Here is an 18840-nt window from a genome sequence, read left to right on the forward strand (position 1 = left end):
GTGTGCACAGAACGCATACGTTGTTATAGCGTATCTTAGTATATTTTCGCATAATGCATTTGTAGAAATGCATTATGTGAAATACTACACGCATTAGTATTTTATGCGTGTAGGAACTGCTGTCTATTTATTTAAACCTGTTGAGTTTGCTAGTTAGGCCAGAGTTTGTTTTCTGAATGTTATGTGGCTGTTTCAGTTTGTATCTGCATCGAAGTAAATTGCAAGGTATCTTATTGTTTCAACGTGAGTGACTGTAGTGGTTTTGCTGTTCTGTGTGTTTTTATTGTGGAGAGTGGATGTTGAATGGTTTATATGTATTATCAACTGTTTGGCTGAGTAGATTTCTGAATAACATTCATTTTGTCTTATTGGTGTTTAGATGTACGGAGTTTTTGGTTAACTAGTCAATGATCAGATTTACATCATGTTGCATATTTGTTTGGGCTATGCTTGCATTATTATGGATGGATATTATAGCTGTATCGTCTGCGTATTGAAAGATATTGCCTTTCAGAGGTAGCTGGTTAATGCCATGCATATATATATATATATATATATATATATATATATATATATATATATATATAGTCAAGTCGATAAAGACTACCATGACAATTTTGTTTTTACCTAAGCTGGTATAAACTGGGTCTGTAAAATCTTCCAAGAGAGAGAGAGAGAGACAGAGAGAGAGATGTTGTTCCTCTTATTCTTCTGAAAACCATACTGCGTTTTTGGGAAGATAAGAAAGTTCTGTATATGTTGGAAGTTTCCTTAGTACGATCCGCTCCATAATTTGATTGATAATTGGCAGCGTTGCTATGGGTCTGTAATTATTGATATTTTTTTCCATGTTTGTATATGACTATGATTATGATTATGGAAGTCTTTAACATACTTGGTATTTGTCCGGTTTTAAATATTTTATTTATTAATTTTCTGAGGAAAGGACCAAGGCAAGTTGCGTGTTGCTTGATATCTTTAGGTCTTATACAATCGATTCCTGGGTCTTTGTTTAGTTTGATTTGTTGTATTACAGATAGAAGTTCTGCTTCTTTTATGGTTGGGAACCATAATGTCTGCTTTGATTGTGGTCCAAGTGTAGGATCACGTTTTGAGATTGGAGGAATATTTCTCTGTAGTTCTTGGATGTCCGCGCGGTTAGCCGAGTGGTTATGCGCTTCGCAACCATATGCCTGGGAAAGGAGTGTCCCGTCTTTGATGTGAGGAGCTTAGGATCTTTCTCAGACATAGCCAAGTTAGCCGGTCTTGGGCGTGGACTGCAGGGTTTTTCTACCCAGTTTATCTGGGTTTTTTCCCTCCCGCAAGCAGGCAAAACTGGCCACGTGGGCTATGCTTTTGTTTTTCGCTTCTACAGACATACGATACCTCCAGAAAAAGAGTAACCAACCTATTCCGTAGGATTTGGTTCCGAATGCCTACACGGTAAAAAAGAGTTGGTCTACGCTTGAGCGTAAATCAGGAAGAAGTTCTTGGATGAAGTCTACAAAGTATTGGTTACAGACATTGGCTAGTTGTTGAAAAGATTTGGCGTCTTTCACGAAGCTGTGTGTTATGGTTTCAGACGGTGGCGTTGGGAGCACAATCCACCATGTCTTTGTTTCATGTCCTTTTTTGTACGGAGGTTTAATTTCTCTCTGTAGTAGGTTTCTTTTTGTATCTCTTATCTGTGTTGCGTTGTCAGGCAATTCCTTGTTGTCTTATATTCTGTTTTAAAGTTGTTTTATTTCATAATAATAATAATCTCCGCACAGGAGTAAATTAATCAGCTCTAATCCATTTCATTTTCTGTTAAGGTCAAAGGTTGACCGATGAAGAATAACGGTGATTGCCTTCTTAAAATTAGGATGTAGGATGCCCAATTCCTGCTACGACTGATTATCTATTACATATATTTTCTGCCAAGTTGATTTACGTGAAAAAAAAAAAAAAACGAGTGCCAGTTCCAATACGCAGAAAATCTTTTGTCGGGCAATTCAGGGTTTAAGCAACAGGAGACTGTTCCAACCTCTCTCTCTCTCTCTCTCTCTCTCTCACTTTTTTTCACAGTACATTCAAAGTGTGTGTGCACAGTTAGTAACGTGCACAAATTTTAAGTAGCATCCCGTGTGTTACGTAATTATTTTTAGTTTCGTTATCATTGCAGACTGTGGCTCGTCTGTGATGAGATACCCGGATGCTGACTTCGTTATCTTTAGCATTCTGCAGTGTCAATAATAATTGCAGGGATGTCAGCCATCATATGTAACAGCCGAGCAACGCGGTGAAATTTAATAATCCTTTTATGTACGTCTGTTAATATTAATTGCAGATTTAATTTCATTATGAGTGTGTACGTGCGTGTGTGTGTGTGTGCGTGTGTGTGTGTGTGTGTGTGTGTGTGTGTGTGTGTGTGTGTGTGTGTGTGTGTGTGTGTGTGTGTGTGTGTGTGTGTGTGTGTGGTTTATATTTCTAGAAAACTCATTTTCAAATTACGATTTAATTTGTGATTTTAATGGAATTAAAGTTTATTTCGGGAAAAGAGAAATCGCAAGAGTTGATTCACAAGTGGAAGGGTTATAATTGAATAATAGTTATAAGATACGTCTTCAGTATTATATGATGATGTCATTACAGCATGAGCTATGAAACTCCATCTTGCTTGTTAAGGGGAAGTTTGTGTCGCTGTATTCGGTATAGCGTTCATTGTCGCCTTGTATATGTATGCACACGGTTCAGTTCAAGTTAGGATCACCCCCATTATTCCACCCGGCCCACCTGGTGGAATGGCTGATTCTATTTTGCGGGGTACACTCGTATCGTAATGAAAGCCAGAACACGTGATATGTGTATCGTACTGTTTGTTCAAGGTTGCTGATCGACATGGGTCAAGGACGTTATCTGATGAGGTAATAACTCGAGATTTAAAATGAACGTTTTAAATGTTCTAAACAATCAAAGCAGGCTTGATGTGAATTATTATTTTTTTTTTCATATTTAACTGAAATCTAATAATATATTGCTGGTTTGGTTTAAAGTGGGCATAAAGCAGATCTGTATTGCATAAGAATTATTAGAAAGCGAATTATTTTTATTAGAAATATCTGAAACCACCATGCATGATTGCGATTATATTAAATGCTGTTCGAAGAGAGCCTAATAATGAATTAAATTAACAGTTAAGTAGACAGAGATACTGAATGGAGTAAATGTTAATAATCAATGAAAAGCGTTCCAAAAAACAGATTTTCATCTGTCAACATCTCAATTGTTTCGATGATATCACAGCATATATCCTTCAGTCGAAAAAGCATGGGTTCAAATCCCGTCTAGGACGTGAACTTTATAATAGATTTTCAGTTGACGGTAAGGAAGCGTCTGTCTTATATGGAGGTAGCAAGGCTTTCTCTTCGCATAGCAGGCATGTCAAAAAGAACATATTCCGTCCACTCCGTTTAAGGTCGAAGCTGGGTGACAAAGGCTTTATGTACTACCACATCTCCTCTTATTTTTATGAGTTCATTTTTTCACGAATATTTACGCACAAACGTGATAAATCAACATTTCTAAGTTCGGTAATCGTTATACATTAAACTTGGCTTAACCTATCCTCCAATCATCTGCTTTCAGTCGTAACAGTAAAACCACGAACTCCGTAGATTGCTGTTTTTGCTATCTTCTGCAACCCACACAGCTGGATCATTCAAAAACTATTCTTCTAGAGGAGCTTTTCACTGTCTTAATTCTTAGATGTTCAAAAACCTTAAGACCAACCATGTAAAAAAACGACGAAGAAGCCAGCGTTGCATTAAGTTATAATGAGGCGTACTGGACTAAATAATTAACTTGTTTTTAATAGAGTTGGTTCCAACAGTCAATAATTACGACATTTTGTTAGCAACGACTTCAGTTTATTGTTGCGTAGTGATGAATCTATTTTCATATACTATCCATTAGAATCAATCAATTCATAGTTTGTAAGGATGAACCTATGCAGAATTTGTTGATGAAACATAATGATTCCGTTTGACCAATTTCATCTACAAATTACGAACATAGAGAGACAATGTTTATGTTTAAAATCCAATTCGCATCCAAGGTAGTTTAAAACTGTATGAATCTTAAAGTATCCTTCTTAGCGTGCGTCGCATTAGCAGACGAAAAGTTCAGATATTTATAATTAAAGATCGTCGAATTAATTTGATTCAATTTACTATATAATATCTTATAAAAACATAGAACGGAATCAGTCACGTGTCCACTCCATTGTTTCGTAATCAATAGTAGAATTACTAACAATCAAGACTTCTTTGGGCGAATTTTTTTTTAAATTTTACCACACTCGAAAGATTTTTCTTTCGCTAGACTTTTCTTTTCCCGGAGAGAATAGATCTTTCTTAATGAAAAAGAAAAGGTTTTCAAGGAAACGAAGTTTCCGTTACGAGTTGACACTCTTTGAGGTCGCTCTTAGGTCGGATGCTGACGTGGGGGGTGAATGTGTCGGCAATGCGCCACTATGGCCGGTCTATACGCAATGCAGGAGACAGACGAGCAGGTGGACACACACACACACACACACACACACACACACACACACACACACACACACACACACACACACACACACACACACGCATGCATATCCACCCACGCACACGCGCACACACACACACATACACACACCATCCGAAACAGTGCACGCAACCTGCAAGGCAGGCTTTGTTTCTCAGCCGTTTGTCTCCTTGCTTATCGATTTGCCTCATAAGGAAAAGAAGTGGAGCGTGAGATGTTTATGAATAGTTGACCCAAACTTCCTTATAAGAGGGATTTCGGAGTGCAGCAGGGGTGAGGACACAGAAACGATGGTACATTCGCCAGACAATACTCTATCGCTTGGCAGTCATAGAAAACAGAATGAAGTCGCACGATGAAAGAGTGTACTTAATTCAAATAAGAAAACTACCGCAATTAAGTTGACGGCAAAGTTGCATGGACTCTCGCATAACACAAGTACGTGTGACGTTGTTTCACAGTTCCGATTGCAAAGTGGAAATTTCTTCGTAATCAACACATAGAAAAGCAAACGAGGAGAAAGAAATAGAAGCAAAAAAACTATAAATATGAACAAATAAGCAAATATGGAACCGATCCATGACAATCATATAAAACGTGCATTTCGCAATATTATTGTTGTAGTGTGACGTCATTTATTATCGCAACAAAGAACCTAGACTGGTTACTTGTGTATTGCAGAATCCATAGCTGAATTATTATATGCGTAGGTAGACAGACAAGGCAAATCCAATAGACATTCTACCAAACGAATATAAAAAGAAACTAGAAAGAGAGAGAATTAAGAAAGTGACAGATTGAACATATAATCGGATAGATCACTTTCAACAGAAGAGTTCTCATAATGGTTCCTACCATTGTAAGCGGGATTCGAACCTAAATCTTTCCCATCAAAAAGCGTCATCGTTACTCATTGAAGACATTTATAAATCGAGATGTCTATGAAGACAACTCGATTTATAAATTACAGCATAGACACATTTTAGATAGTTCTCATGCGTTTCATGATACATTATCAGCAGGAATTCCAATTAAACAGATTATTTTATTTCTTTATGTATATTCCCATTAGGATAAAACCAAACATGATTTCTCAGCTGTTCTACGTACGCTTGACCAAATACGCTGTACACATTATTAGGCATCGACTCACTTTAGTGAAACGACTTCATAGAGAGAGAGAGAGAGAGAGAGAGAGAGACGGGGGGGGGAGAGAGAGACTGCTCGATCTTTCTTTTAATAAGTTGCTTTGTTATATGGAAACAGGGTTCCTTGTAAATAGGGCACCACGATAGAAAGCAGTTAGTTTAATGATCTGGAAATCTTTGCGACCTCCTGGGAGATATGTAAGAAACTTATAGAGCAGTCAGCTCTCGATTAAAACGATAATAAAAAAGCATGCAAGATACATTCTGCAAACATAAAATACAACAATAGAGTATATAATGAGCATTAATCTCTCTCTCTCTCTCTCTCTCTCTCTCTCTCTCTCTCTCTCTCTCTCTCTCTTTCTCTCTCTCTCTCTCTGCTATCTTTTTAAAAATGTACTTTGTAGGTCATCTGCTATTATCTTAAGGCGTTATCATAAATCTTATCGAAATTGTAAGAAATAGCGACAGTTATATGTATACGGGTTACTATATAATATGGAGTAAAAATTTAAAAATATGCAAGTACAAATAAAAGCTATGAAAGTTATTGCAATGAGAGTAAATGTGAGATGTATAGAAATGCAAACCAAAGTAGTTGTTCTGCTTTCTCAAATCGATAGGGCTGTTGTATACAGAGGCTCAGTTGTTCTTTCTGTAATGATTTAAGAGTCGTTGTACATATATATATAATTATATATGCACCAGGAATGTATATTTAGAGTGTGCTAGGTGTGCAGTGCACACCCACGGAATTTCAATATCTCCGTAAATTTTGCATTTATTCCTGTTAAAGACCGTCCCCCCCCCCAATTGTTTCCTGCTTCGCGTGATTCCTAAAACTAAACACAACAAAAACACTTTTCGATGCGTAAACATTAATTCACATTCGCGTTAATAGCCCGGATGTGCGGTTACAAATACGGACATCTTTATGCCCTTTGAACAGACGTACAGATGGCGTCGCGGGTCAAATTCTTAGCGTTTCAGTGGTTTCAAACCATCTTTTAGGCGAAGCAGGGTGTGCGCTAAGACAATAGCACCCAGAAATCAGTGGCTTTGATTTGTGTCAATCAATCCAACTGAACGTTGTCATTTGTCATGAGTTGCTGTTTTCTGAGTTTCATCTGTTTTGCATGCGTGAACTGTGAACTGACGTGTTTAGAACACCGTTATAGACAAGTAATTTTCTATAAATAATTTATAACTTTTGGCCTATATTACAATAGGAAACAGTGTTGACGATCTACTGAATGTCTCGTTTTCTGCCAGAGCTTTTGCGGATTGTATGATGGTTCTGCTCTTTCAAGTTTGAAAATCGACTCAAAACCAGTCGATTTTCAACTTTTTATCAAGCATAAATCTAGAATTATCTGATTTAAAAATGATCTGTCAAATCCCATTATCGCACTTAACCGTTCTTTAGACAAAATCATTAAGTATCGTTGCTGCTAGCTAAATTAAATGTGACACGAATCTTAAAAGGGTTTTATATTCATTATAGCTGACCAGTTTCTATATAATCGGCCATGACATGCGCGTTATGCTAATTTCAGTAATGAATACTGACACGTGCTTTTCTAACGGTCAACAATGAGTTTGATTGTTGTATCCTGAAGCAATATATTATACATATTTTTAAACAAAATGACAAATTGTTGTCTCATGAAGGCAAACACATTGTTGGGCGTTTCAAAATAATGAAGAGTTTTATAACGTATACATATAAAGAATTTTTATTGCTTAATAATATCTTGCAGTTCATTTTAATGCAATCTTGTATTTCTTATGTAAGTGATACTTTTACCATGCAATTAATATCAAATCTTTTACATTACTCTCTCTCTCTCTGTGTGTGTGTGTGTGTGTGTGTGTGTGTGTGTGTGTGTGTGTGTGTGTGTGTGTGTGTGTGTGTGTGTGTGTGTGTGTGTGTGTGTGTGTGTGTGTGTGTGTGTGTGTGTGTGTGTGTGTGTGTGTGTGTGTGTGTGTGTGTGTTGTGGTTATTCCGAAAGACCCATCACAATCTAAAATAGCTCCATTAAACAAGAGAGACATTTTATCTTTTCTTCTTTGAGGAAAACTGCCTCACAACATAAGGTTAAGACTCCTTAGCAAATTAGTTCTTGAGAGAGCAACCCACTACCTTACGTGACTTGCCATTCCGACCATAACAAGTCTTTTTTTTTTCGAATTCGAACAACACACACACACACACACACACACACACACACATAATTGTTCGGCTTGTGTTAAAGGTACCTCACAGAACACAACACGAGCATTCTCTTAATTTTGCTATGTCGATGTTCAGCAGATGGAGAAAGAAGAAGAAGAAGAAGAAAACTCTTTGTTCGTAAAACAAAAGCCATTAATGTCTGAGCACGAGAGAACCTCCTCCCAGTGCAGAAAGAGCTCAGAAATAAACCGCTCTATGGTAATAACCCTCATTCTTTACGGAACTTACCTGAGCAACGATAGATTGATGGCATTGAAGACCATCAACTTTTAAAGGAAAAAAGAGGGTGCTGACCTCCGAACAATTACACGACTGGAGTCGTTTTAATAGGAATCCTATAAAATATTGCTTCGTACGCTTTTGATTATGTCTTTAATTGATTTGAACTTTTATTAAAGTTCACTATACCTAGAGGGCGCTGTTCGATTTGAATTTGTTATTTTCTTTTCCATTTGCTTTTTTTATCTTTTTTATTTAACGTTTAAAGTGTGATTTAAAGTTTGTTTTTTAAAGGAAAATTCGTTGAATTTCAATATAAAGAACTCTATTATAACAACTTACGATATCCGTCTTAAAATATTTGTCCCCCCCTACAATAACACTGACCATCCTCCGAAAATTAACTACAAGGAGCAGCGTCAAATTGGTCGTAAGTTTAATTCTTCGTCTTTCACTCGACTATGTATAAAATAGTTCATAATTAATTTTAATCTTGTAATTTAAATTGTAATTAAAATTAAAGCGTTAATTGATATAAAACGTATTTAACTGTGTTGGTTTGCTCAGAACGACCTTCTTTAAATATTCTTTCAAAATATTCATGAGATTTGTCTTCATTTACTGTTCAGTAGGATAATAAGGTTTTGATTTGATTTTTTCACAGGCTATCAGTCTTTTGAAACTGAAATAAAAAATAGAAATCCAAACTGAATTATAGCTGAACAGAAAAATAAACTAAAGCAACTGTCGGCGAAGGTTATTGACAAATATAAAGAAGGATACACGATATATACAACAGTTTATTCAAAATATTTCGAAATACAAATCGGTAAGGACGAAAATGAGTAATAATCAATAGCGCAAATATATGTTAGTAGAAATTCCTCGTGGAAAGTAAATAACAAGCAAGGCAGGAACTTATTGACTTCAATTTCATTTCAGTTAAAAATAAGTGTTCGAAACTCCACTGGAATTTTCTGTTCCACGCGAGTTGAATATTTTGTCTTTTCTTCGAAAATTAAAAATAAATAAATAAATAACGTCAACATTGGTATGTAAAGTTTCCATTTCAAAACGTACTCCACCAGTAGGCGCTTCTCTGTGATATATTGGATCTGTTATCAACAAAAATAACTTGTACATATGGATAGAATATCGTTTTCCTAATCATCCTTCATCAAAATCCAATTCATCATTGTTCTCTAGAATTAGCGAATATGTCTGGCCAGTAAAATATATTTGAAACATATTTGATGACAGAGGAAAATATTGTAATCAGTAAACGTGTTAGAGCCAAACAGATGACAAGGAAACTACTCTAAAAATAACAAAATATTAACGAATAATCTTCGTCAGTTTAGCCGTAACTGCCGTAACTGATCATAAAATTTCTTGCTAAAGAATTTTTATGATCGGTTACGGTATTGTTAATATTCTATTCACAACAGCTTGGAAGCCGTCGTGTTAAGATATGAATAGGAGAAGAAAAAGCAAGTTGTCGGTAGTGGTAATTACCATCACCGTCAATGGGAAAACATCGGGTGATTATATAGTGACAGCTGAGATTCTCAATAGCGCGGAAGCAAAAAAAAAAAAAAGAAGAAGAAGCGTGCGCTCATACACACGCACGCATGTGCGTACATACGCACACACACACACACACACACACATACATAAAGTATATTTCAAGAAAAAAAATGCGAGTTCAAAAATACAAATATTTATTATTTTTAATCATCACCATTTTAGCACAAATGAATCAGCGACATTTATATAAAAAAAAACTAAAAAATGCCCCAAACTAATACCCACATTCCTTCCCGTTTCACCTTTTGAAAAGGAAATTTTTAAACGAATATCAAAAAATTCCAAGCAACTTTCAAAATCCAACTCGATACGATGTCTCGTGTTTTCAATATCTATCTTCAGCTTTTTATTAGTTTTCTGTCTATTCATTTGACAGATTAGTTATTAATAAACATCCTTCATCTATTTCATTATTTAGATTATCAGTTTCATTTATGTTTTTTTTCCTATTTTAATTCTTGGAATTCTCTATTGTTGTCAATTTCGTATACATCATTGTTGCCCTATTTCGTGTACATTTCATTATTGTGTCATTTCTTGTAGATATCACTGATGTCCTACTTTGTAAATGTCATTCGCGTCCGTTTCATTTTTTTGTCTGTTGTAAATATGGTGTGTCTCATTGTTGTGCAATCATTTCGTGTAGATGTCATTGTTGTCTTGTCTCTTTCGTATTGTACGTTTCATTCTTGTCGATTTCACGTTGTATATTTCATATTATCTATTTCATATAGAGTTGATTACATTATCGCCTATTTCATTGAGGTGATTTAATTGTTGCCTGGTGTACAGATTAATTTCATTGTTGCATCTTACAGATTTGCTTTCATTATTGGATGTCATACAGAGTTCATTTAATTGTTTTCTATATAGCATACATTTCATTGTGTTCTATTCTATTTCATGTAGATTTCAATGTCTATTTCGATTAAACGAGTTATGTTTATATTGTTTTCTAGAATTCTTACTATTAGATATATTAATACGAGTGCTTTCACTATACTTCAGTTCAAATAAGTTTATAATTCCATATTTACATATCCATGATAATGCTCTTTTTAATCGGTACTAATGCAACCAAAATCTTCTGCTTACCTGATATATTCAGGATTCACAAGAATTTAGTTACCACTAAATTAGGCAAGGATCAGCACAGCATATATGGTTCTGTGAAATTCCAACACATGTTGGCCATTATTCCTGTAAAGAAAGAATAAAAATAAAGGATAAACTAATTAAAACATAATTATAACAAGTGAAAATAGCAACTCTAAATAAGGTGAAAAAGTGTCAATAATAATAATAATAATAATAATAATAATAATAATAATATTTATTATTATTATTATTATTATTATTATTATTATTATTATTATTATTATTATTATTATTATTATTATTATTATTATTATTATTTTAAAAGAAAACTACTTTCCTTTAAATGCTTAAAATGTTTCCCTTAAAATATTGTACACCTTCCTCCATCTCTTCCTTTTTTATAAATGGCTTGTTTTTTTGATATAATATCATATAGGGCTATATGCGCTGTTATTGAGTCATAGATGATGGCGGAGTTTTTTTTTTTTATTGTCCGAACGTTCATGATATGACGACTCTGTACAGAGCAGTCACAATACAGAGACTGTGACTACTGTGACGTAAGGTTATGTTAACAATAGACTGTGATTGTGATATAATTTTATGAGAATGAAGTAATTAATTATTTTGTTTATACTGTCGGATGATATAGTTAGCGAGTATCAGAGTAGAAAGCCGTGTCCTTTCATTACGAGAATCGTCTGTTTAACTTACAGAGCTTCTGTGCGTGTACTATTACAGAAATACAAATTTCAGAAACGTCAAGTAACGTAAAATTTACTTCATACAGGTCTGTAAAAGAATTGATAATTTAAATGTGGTTTTTCTAATCTATACTATACCGGGAATAGCTATGGGAGCAGTAAGACTGACCAAGCCATTTAACATCGTCTGTCACTTTCAAAACAAGAAAAATTGGCTTAGGCTCTATTACATCATTATCCAGAGATGTCTTGACTATCTTATTAACAATAAAAAAAAAGAAATTAAAAAAACTTTCTTAATAATGGGGTAAAATTTCTTTTTTGTTTTATCTGCCTGTCAAATGCATTACTGTAACAAATCACTGTTGCTATAGTAACAGTGATTTTTTGTGTCAGACAGATGTTAAAATTGTCATGTTTTTTTCTTCTTTTTTTAGTGTCTTCTTTGTTAGATGGTTTCGAACATAATTAGAACTGCGCTTCCTTTCTCTCATTTCCATCGATAGTCAAAAACAGGGAGTTAATATTAGCAAACACGTATCGTCTCTTCTGGGTTATAAACATTGTTTCCCTCAGAAATCCTATAGAGTTCTATAACAGAGCCAGAACAACATTTGTGCTTCATCTAAAAAGACACAGGCTCGAATTTCGTGTATAACCGGTGATCTTTATAAGGTATTTAATTTCCACGTAAATCATCCGGTCCTATAATGAGACAATAGTGTTTCATCCGAAAATGATGTTTTCTTTTAATTTCCGTATAACATACAAACTAGCCATAGAACACATATATTATCAAACACAGCACGTAGGACTCATAGCCTTGGAAATTTCGCTATAAACAACAAAAAGCATCTACGTCCTCCCTCGAAATCCCTACCTTAGCTTTATTAATGTATATTCTCATTCCATAATAATATAATTATTAAAAATACTCCTAAGATATTTGTAAGCTTTCTTGTTGTCTGAAGATTATTCATCTCAGCACCGTATAGTAGAGCATTAAAGATTTCATCTGTTACTTTATATCAGTGGAGTAATGCTAATGTATCTGGATTAGAAATAAATTATATTCTAGTCTCCGCCCCACATTATATGTAAAACGTACATAAAAGTTAATATCGAATGTGAATAAGGTTACGAAAAATTCTAAATGCAGTACATTAATTAAAGTTCTAAAATTTAATTGCTCGTGAAAAGAACCCCATGCAGTCATTTGGAAAAATCTCTTGCACTAAATCTCCATTGTTGTAATAGAAAAGTAATTTTAATTTGGTGAGATGTTTCAAAGAAATTTTATCAACAAAGCCGAAAAAAATTCAATTGAAAACTACTCCCAGTAACTTGGTTAGAATTTTATTTCATTGTCGACATTTCATTTCCAGTTGTTTATTTGCAACTGTCTACATTTCGTTATTCCATTGTCACGTTTATTGCTGCTTGTATTTCATTTTCAATTGTTAATTTACATTAGTGTCTGCAGTTTCATGTTCCATTGTTATGATGTTGTCTGTAGATTAGTATTTTTCATGCAGTCTTGACTGTTTGTGATACGTAAGTTGCTCTTTCTCCAGCCTTAAAAAAAAAAAAAAAACTTCTGGCAAAATTTTAGCGCTCCAGTGAACAACTAAAACGACTTAAGAAGAAAATATTAACGACTATTCAGTAGTAAACTTATTACTGATAATATGATTCTCTGTTGTTAAACTTCGAAATAAATTTCGACGAAATGAGACCTGCACAGTTTAATAGCAATCACCCACTCTTTGCTTCCTGCCTTTTCAACATTATACAATCATGAAAACTAACTTTAAAATTCACTTATGTGTCAAATTGTTTGTTACTTTCTGTTAACATTTAGCTGGCCGTTGTAATCGCCTATTCCAGGAATATAAAAACCAAATACGTTAGTTTTAACGCCTGATTATTTATTCTAAAGCAATTCCCGGAATGGCATAACCTGACGGCAATAAATCTACTTATTCCTTATGAAAACTTATTCATTAGTAAATCGTCGTGTTTTAATATATAGGCAAAGACTATTAATGCATTGTAGATTTATGGTGCAGGGATGAATTCATAATGTTTTACTTTTGCCGTAGTTTGTCGGACATGTTAGTTACTTTATTATCGTTATGAGAGCTACGGTAGTAATTACCTGCATCTATTAAAAAATAATATTTTCATTATATCCGAATGAAATTATTCACGAAAGTGGGAAATAAAATAATTTGCTTGAAGACATCAGGGAAATAGCAAACAAATAAGAAACACAGAGAAAAAAGATTGATATAAATATATGAATAGGATTTAAATTTTCAACTGGGTTAATATATACATTCTGATTAAGTAGAACGAGATATAAAAATCTACATTTAGCATTGTGATGATACTCCAGGAATAGTCTGCTGTGCAGTTTCTCTAGACTGAGCGATGGATGATCATTGGGTTTTAGGTGGAACCCTTCATTCTTTGTCTCGGGAGATCGGCATGAAGAATATAATTCCAGTAATCTCCTAGGCTGTGTATCTGACTAAAGATCGAAGGCGAAGTGTCCAAGACATAAGTGATGAGTTCAGAGGGCAAATCAGATATGTGGTAGAGCGTTTCAAGTATGTTTCAGTAAATGAAAAGACTTTGAGCGACTTGGGTGACGTCGGTAGGACATTGTGCCACAGCCTTCACTGAATATTCGCACATAGTTTGGTGCTTCCGATCTCGTAAGGGAGATTCCACTAAACGTTAGATGACGGTGCACATAGCTGTTGCGAAGTGGATGATGCAGGTAGAGACGGGTAATGCAATGATGGTGATTTAACTGCTTAATGCAGTTAAATCCATAATTGTAGTTATATGCTTTGTATATAGTCAATGTTTGGAAAATAAATAAGTCCAAATAGTTCTACTCGAGGACATTCTTCATATTATTTAGTGAGTGTGTGATGATACAAAGGAGGCAGTGAGTTCTATGTGGACACCATCTTATGAAATCAATAAGAAATTATCGGTTGTGATATATTTTCATCTGTATATTGTACGTTCTCCTGGTCATTTTGCCTGGTTGAAGGATGAAAAACCCTAGTTTCCGAGAGGGGGAACCTTCCCCAGTTAAATTGCCTTCAGTTGAAAAGCATTGATAAAAATCATTTTCGTCCTAGACGGGATTCGAACCCAGGTCTTTCAAACCAAAGGGCATTGAAACCGACCGAGCTACTGAGGCTTATTCTCCATATTAATTTGCAGTAACACATTAAGTTGAAACGTGTAGAATTTAAACAACCAATGAACGACATCTCTGTGAATTAACCTGAATTACATCTCTTCTTTAATTTGATGTTCAATTTTAGCCGTCAGGTTTGTTTTGCATGGAAAAACTTTGCTTTCTTTGACAGAATTCCAGTGATTACCGCTTCTTTAGCTGAAAAAAAAAATCTAAGAAATGTTTCTCTCATCCATCGAATCTTTCAACCAGAGGACCAATTAAAATAATTTCCTGTATTAATACTTCTTAGGTGTTAATACAAACACCCACGCTTTAATTCAGACAAGAAGGGCTGCCGGATTATAAATGATAATCTCCTTAAATAATTTTAAGCTTAAAAGTAAACATAAATTTCAGTTCTTTTGCATACAAAGCATGCACATGAGAAAGAATGATCTAATATTTTCTTCTGACAAGCATCTCCAATTGACTATTTTATTTTATTTCTTTTTGTTTTTAGAATATCTCTTATTTCATGTTCCCAAAAGAAGTGTTTACATTATTTGAAATCTGAAATTTTTATTAAAACAAAATAAGCATAGAGTAAAGAAGAGAGAGAGAAGGTGTTAATAGAGGGGTTTTTTTTTCCCCGTCGTCACTTCATTGTCACGTGGCCATCAATTCTGACAGTAGAAATTCCCGTCGAACTGGAAACCTTCATAAGTTTCACCCTTTTCACGCGACTCTTCTGTCTCGTGAGCCTTTAATCCCGACTACAACTTCTTGCGTTCATCACACAATATCTTTAATGAATCTTTCCTCGTTCTATTTTGGGATAGCTTTGCATGCATTATTAGATGCGTTTTGTTCCTTCTTTCTTTCGCCACTACGCTTTATCTTCCTTCCGAAGTTAAAGCATTATCTTCGGAGGGATTTTATTAAAATTCAATATTTGGAATGCTTACAAAGCTTTGTTTAGAATCTTTTAATAGCAGAATAAAATTATATGTTGATAATAATATATAAACCATGAAATGACAAATTGGCTGAAGGCAATTAAAAAATAAATAAACAGAAATACCTTTCGTAATAATATTATTGAATACTCCCCCCTTCAATTCGTTATCACCACTAATTAATTCAGAGCCGTTTTAAAATGCATTTCGCAAAATTTAATCCTTAGAAAAAATATTTTGAGACATTTTAATTTTTGTTTCAGTTGTCCATTTTGAGTGGGACAAAGAGGAACAAAATGCATGAGAGAAAACAATAATGTATATCTTCATGAGTATGTATAATTACTGTAAGCAAAAAAAACGGTTCGTTTATTAATGGAAACGTGTTGTACATTTTGACACGCAGTTGTTTATAATTAGTTCAAGAGTGTTTGACAAAATTTGTTTTGATTTCGATATAATTCCATTTTTATGAAAAACAATATAAAATGACTTTTTCTTATTTTTTGTGATTTTAAATGAACCGATTAAATCGAAAAGAAAAAAAAACAACTTCAAATAATATATATATATATATATATATTTTTTTTTTATGGCTATTTTAGCCTGTTTGTGTTTAGGAGTGTCCCTTATTTTAAATACATTGGCTTTTTTACTCAAGAAAAAAAATTTTTTAAGGAATTATAAGTGTATTTTTCGGGTTTTCAAAATTATTTTTCCAGCCTTGCGTCTATCACTCCTTCCTCCCCCCTTTCTCTCCTCCACCCTTTTTTTTTTAACAGCATAACAGAAGAAATATGGAGAATGAAGTCATCCTAGCATCTAAACAAGGTGTGTACAAAATTTTCTTCCTCAATTATTCTGCTATAATTTCCTTTAAAATACACTTATAATGCCCTAAAAAAAGAAAGGAAAAAAAAATTCTTGAGTAAAAAAAGCCAATGTATTTGGGACACTCCTAAACAAAAACAGGCTATAATAGCGTTAAAATAATAGTTTTTAAGAGGAGTAACAATTGGTATTATTTCTGGGAAAATTCCCAGAAATAATACCAATAATAATAATAATAATAAATTCCTTCCTACCTTGATGAGTTTAATTTAATTTTGCTATTGAGGATCACGATTAATATTAGTAAATTTAAGTTGGATTATTTTAATGACAAAATAAGGTATGTCCGTATGAAGCAGTGATTATAAATACGCCATTTAAAAAAAATGAATAACATGGGAACATTGCCATAAACAGCCCACAGCTCTGATTTAATACAATATCTGAATTATGACACAGTCAAAACGTCTCTCTCTTTAGCAAAACTAACTAAAGCTTTAAAAGATGAATAGAGCACTTTGTCACCAACTTCCTACAAGAAATCAGAAGACGATCTTCCGTGAAGCATTCAAGTCTGTTATTACGGCCAAATTCTTCACAACTTATTAATTTTTTCAATAAAATTTGTTTTCTTCCCTGTCTGTATATTAATGGAGTTACTTAACGCAGACTTAAGTAACTCCCATAGCTGTCTTGGATCTATTTCTTATCTCACTGGTCTTCAGGAAGTGTTCTGTTTCTTTACTATATAATGTCTGCATTTTGCCATCGTAAGTAAAGACACCACAATGCATACGTTATGGTCAATCAGTGTCGACACACAGACACTCTCTCTCTCTCTCTCTTTCCCATATTTTTCTGGACATTTTCCAGTCACGACACCTCTCCCCCCCCCTTTCCAAGTGCTTTTATCATTTCCCTTTACTGCCTCTCTCATTTCTAACTTAGAGTGTGCTAACGTTGTTCATGGTCTGTTTCCTCTTTTTCCAATATCCACGTGCGGTTTCTCTGCACGTACTAAACAGACTCTTTTTCCATTCAGCATTTCTTTGAAATGTCACTTTAGTTTCTTTTTTTTCTTTTTTTTTATTGTCGAGATGTGTTTATTTTCATCATACGGATTATTGTCATTCTGATCCTCTCTCTCTCTCTCTCTCTCTTTACACTTTTTTTTCTTGAAGGAACTTTCACACTACGTACAGAACCCACTTGAAAAAAAACATTATTTCTATCCCAACATCTTTGGGGGCCGCACCAAATAACTTAGCGATTTCATTGATCTTTGGGATGAATTTTGAAGATTAGTGTTTCAAGATGAGACTTGAAAAATCATAATTTGATCTTGCTTTATCATTAGTCAACAGGTAGGAACCTTCGCCGATACCAATTTAATCCAATACTCATCGTTTAGTAAACAAATAAGTAATACTACTACGACTACTATGTTCACTGGGCATCTACAGATACCGTATGGTCACTCCGATGCTCGGTGATGTGCCACACTAGGCCTAGCCATGCAGTCCTGTTGTTTGCTTTTCTGGCGGCCTCAACTCTCTGAATATCACTCCACACACACCCCTTCCATCCATCTCATTGATCGTCTACCCCTGCCTCTTTTTCCAGGAATTTTATCTTCTATTACTGTTCTAAGAAGTCCTCCTTCCATCCTTTCAATGAGTCCAAAATAGTTTAACTTTCTTCTGTCAATATCCTTAAGGAGTCTTAAAGTTCTACTGATATTTTCTAACACCCATTCATTTGTACGCCTTTCAATATATGATATCCTCAACAGCCTTCTGTAGCACCATATATTAAAAGCAGATATCCGTTTCTTATCTGACTTGTTTAGGTTCCAAGTCTGGCATCCATAAGTCGCTGTTGGAAAAACAACTGCATCCAAAATCCTCAACTTTGTTCCCATGGAGATAGATTCATCCTTCCATATTTTAGACAGGTCTCTAACTCTTGTTTTAGCCATTCCTAACCTTTTCCTGACGTCTTCTGAACAGCAATTCTTCACATTAATAATGGATCCCAGGTACTCAAACTTGCTAACTTTCTCGATTCTTTTTCCATTAAGGTAAACTTGTTTCTCAAGAGCTTCCCTGTTTGTATTTCCTTTGAGAATCATAATCTTTGTCTTGCTAGGATTGAGTTGAAGTCCTCTGTTATTACTGATCTTGTTAACTTTATTATCAAGAATTAGTCCTAGTTCTTCCATGTCATTGCAAAGGAGTACTGTATCATCACCATACCGCAGATTACTGATCAATCTACCTCCTATCCTAAT

At 34.4% G+C, this 18840-nt stretch overlaps 1 protein-coding gene across 2 annotated transcripts in view; it reads right to left on the reverse strand.

Annotated features, from left to right (window-relative positions):
• Positions 1 to 18840, reverse strand: part of LOC150093807 (glutamate-gated chloride channel-like) — a 228489-nt gene that overhangs the window by 110038 nt on the left and 99611 nt on the right. For both annotated transcript variants that reach the window (XM_090412550.1, XM_090412549.1), the window contains exon 2: positions 10855 to 10959. The gene's annotated coding sequence lies outside the window, so the exon portion shown is untranslated. The remainder of the gene's footprint in view (positions 1 to 10854; positions 10960 to 18840) is intronic.

This window comes from Typopeltis vanoorti, chromosome 23, assembly GCF_054136105.1.
Source record: "Typopeltis vanoorti isolate ZY-2024b chromosome 23, IOZ_Tvanoo_1.0, whole genome shotgun sequence".
Classification (NCBI taxonomy): Eukaryota; Metazoa; Arthropoda; class Arachnida; order Uropygi; family Thelyphonidae; genus Typopeltis; species Typopeltis vanoorti.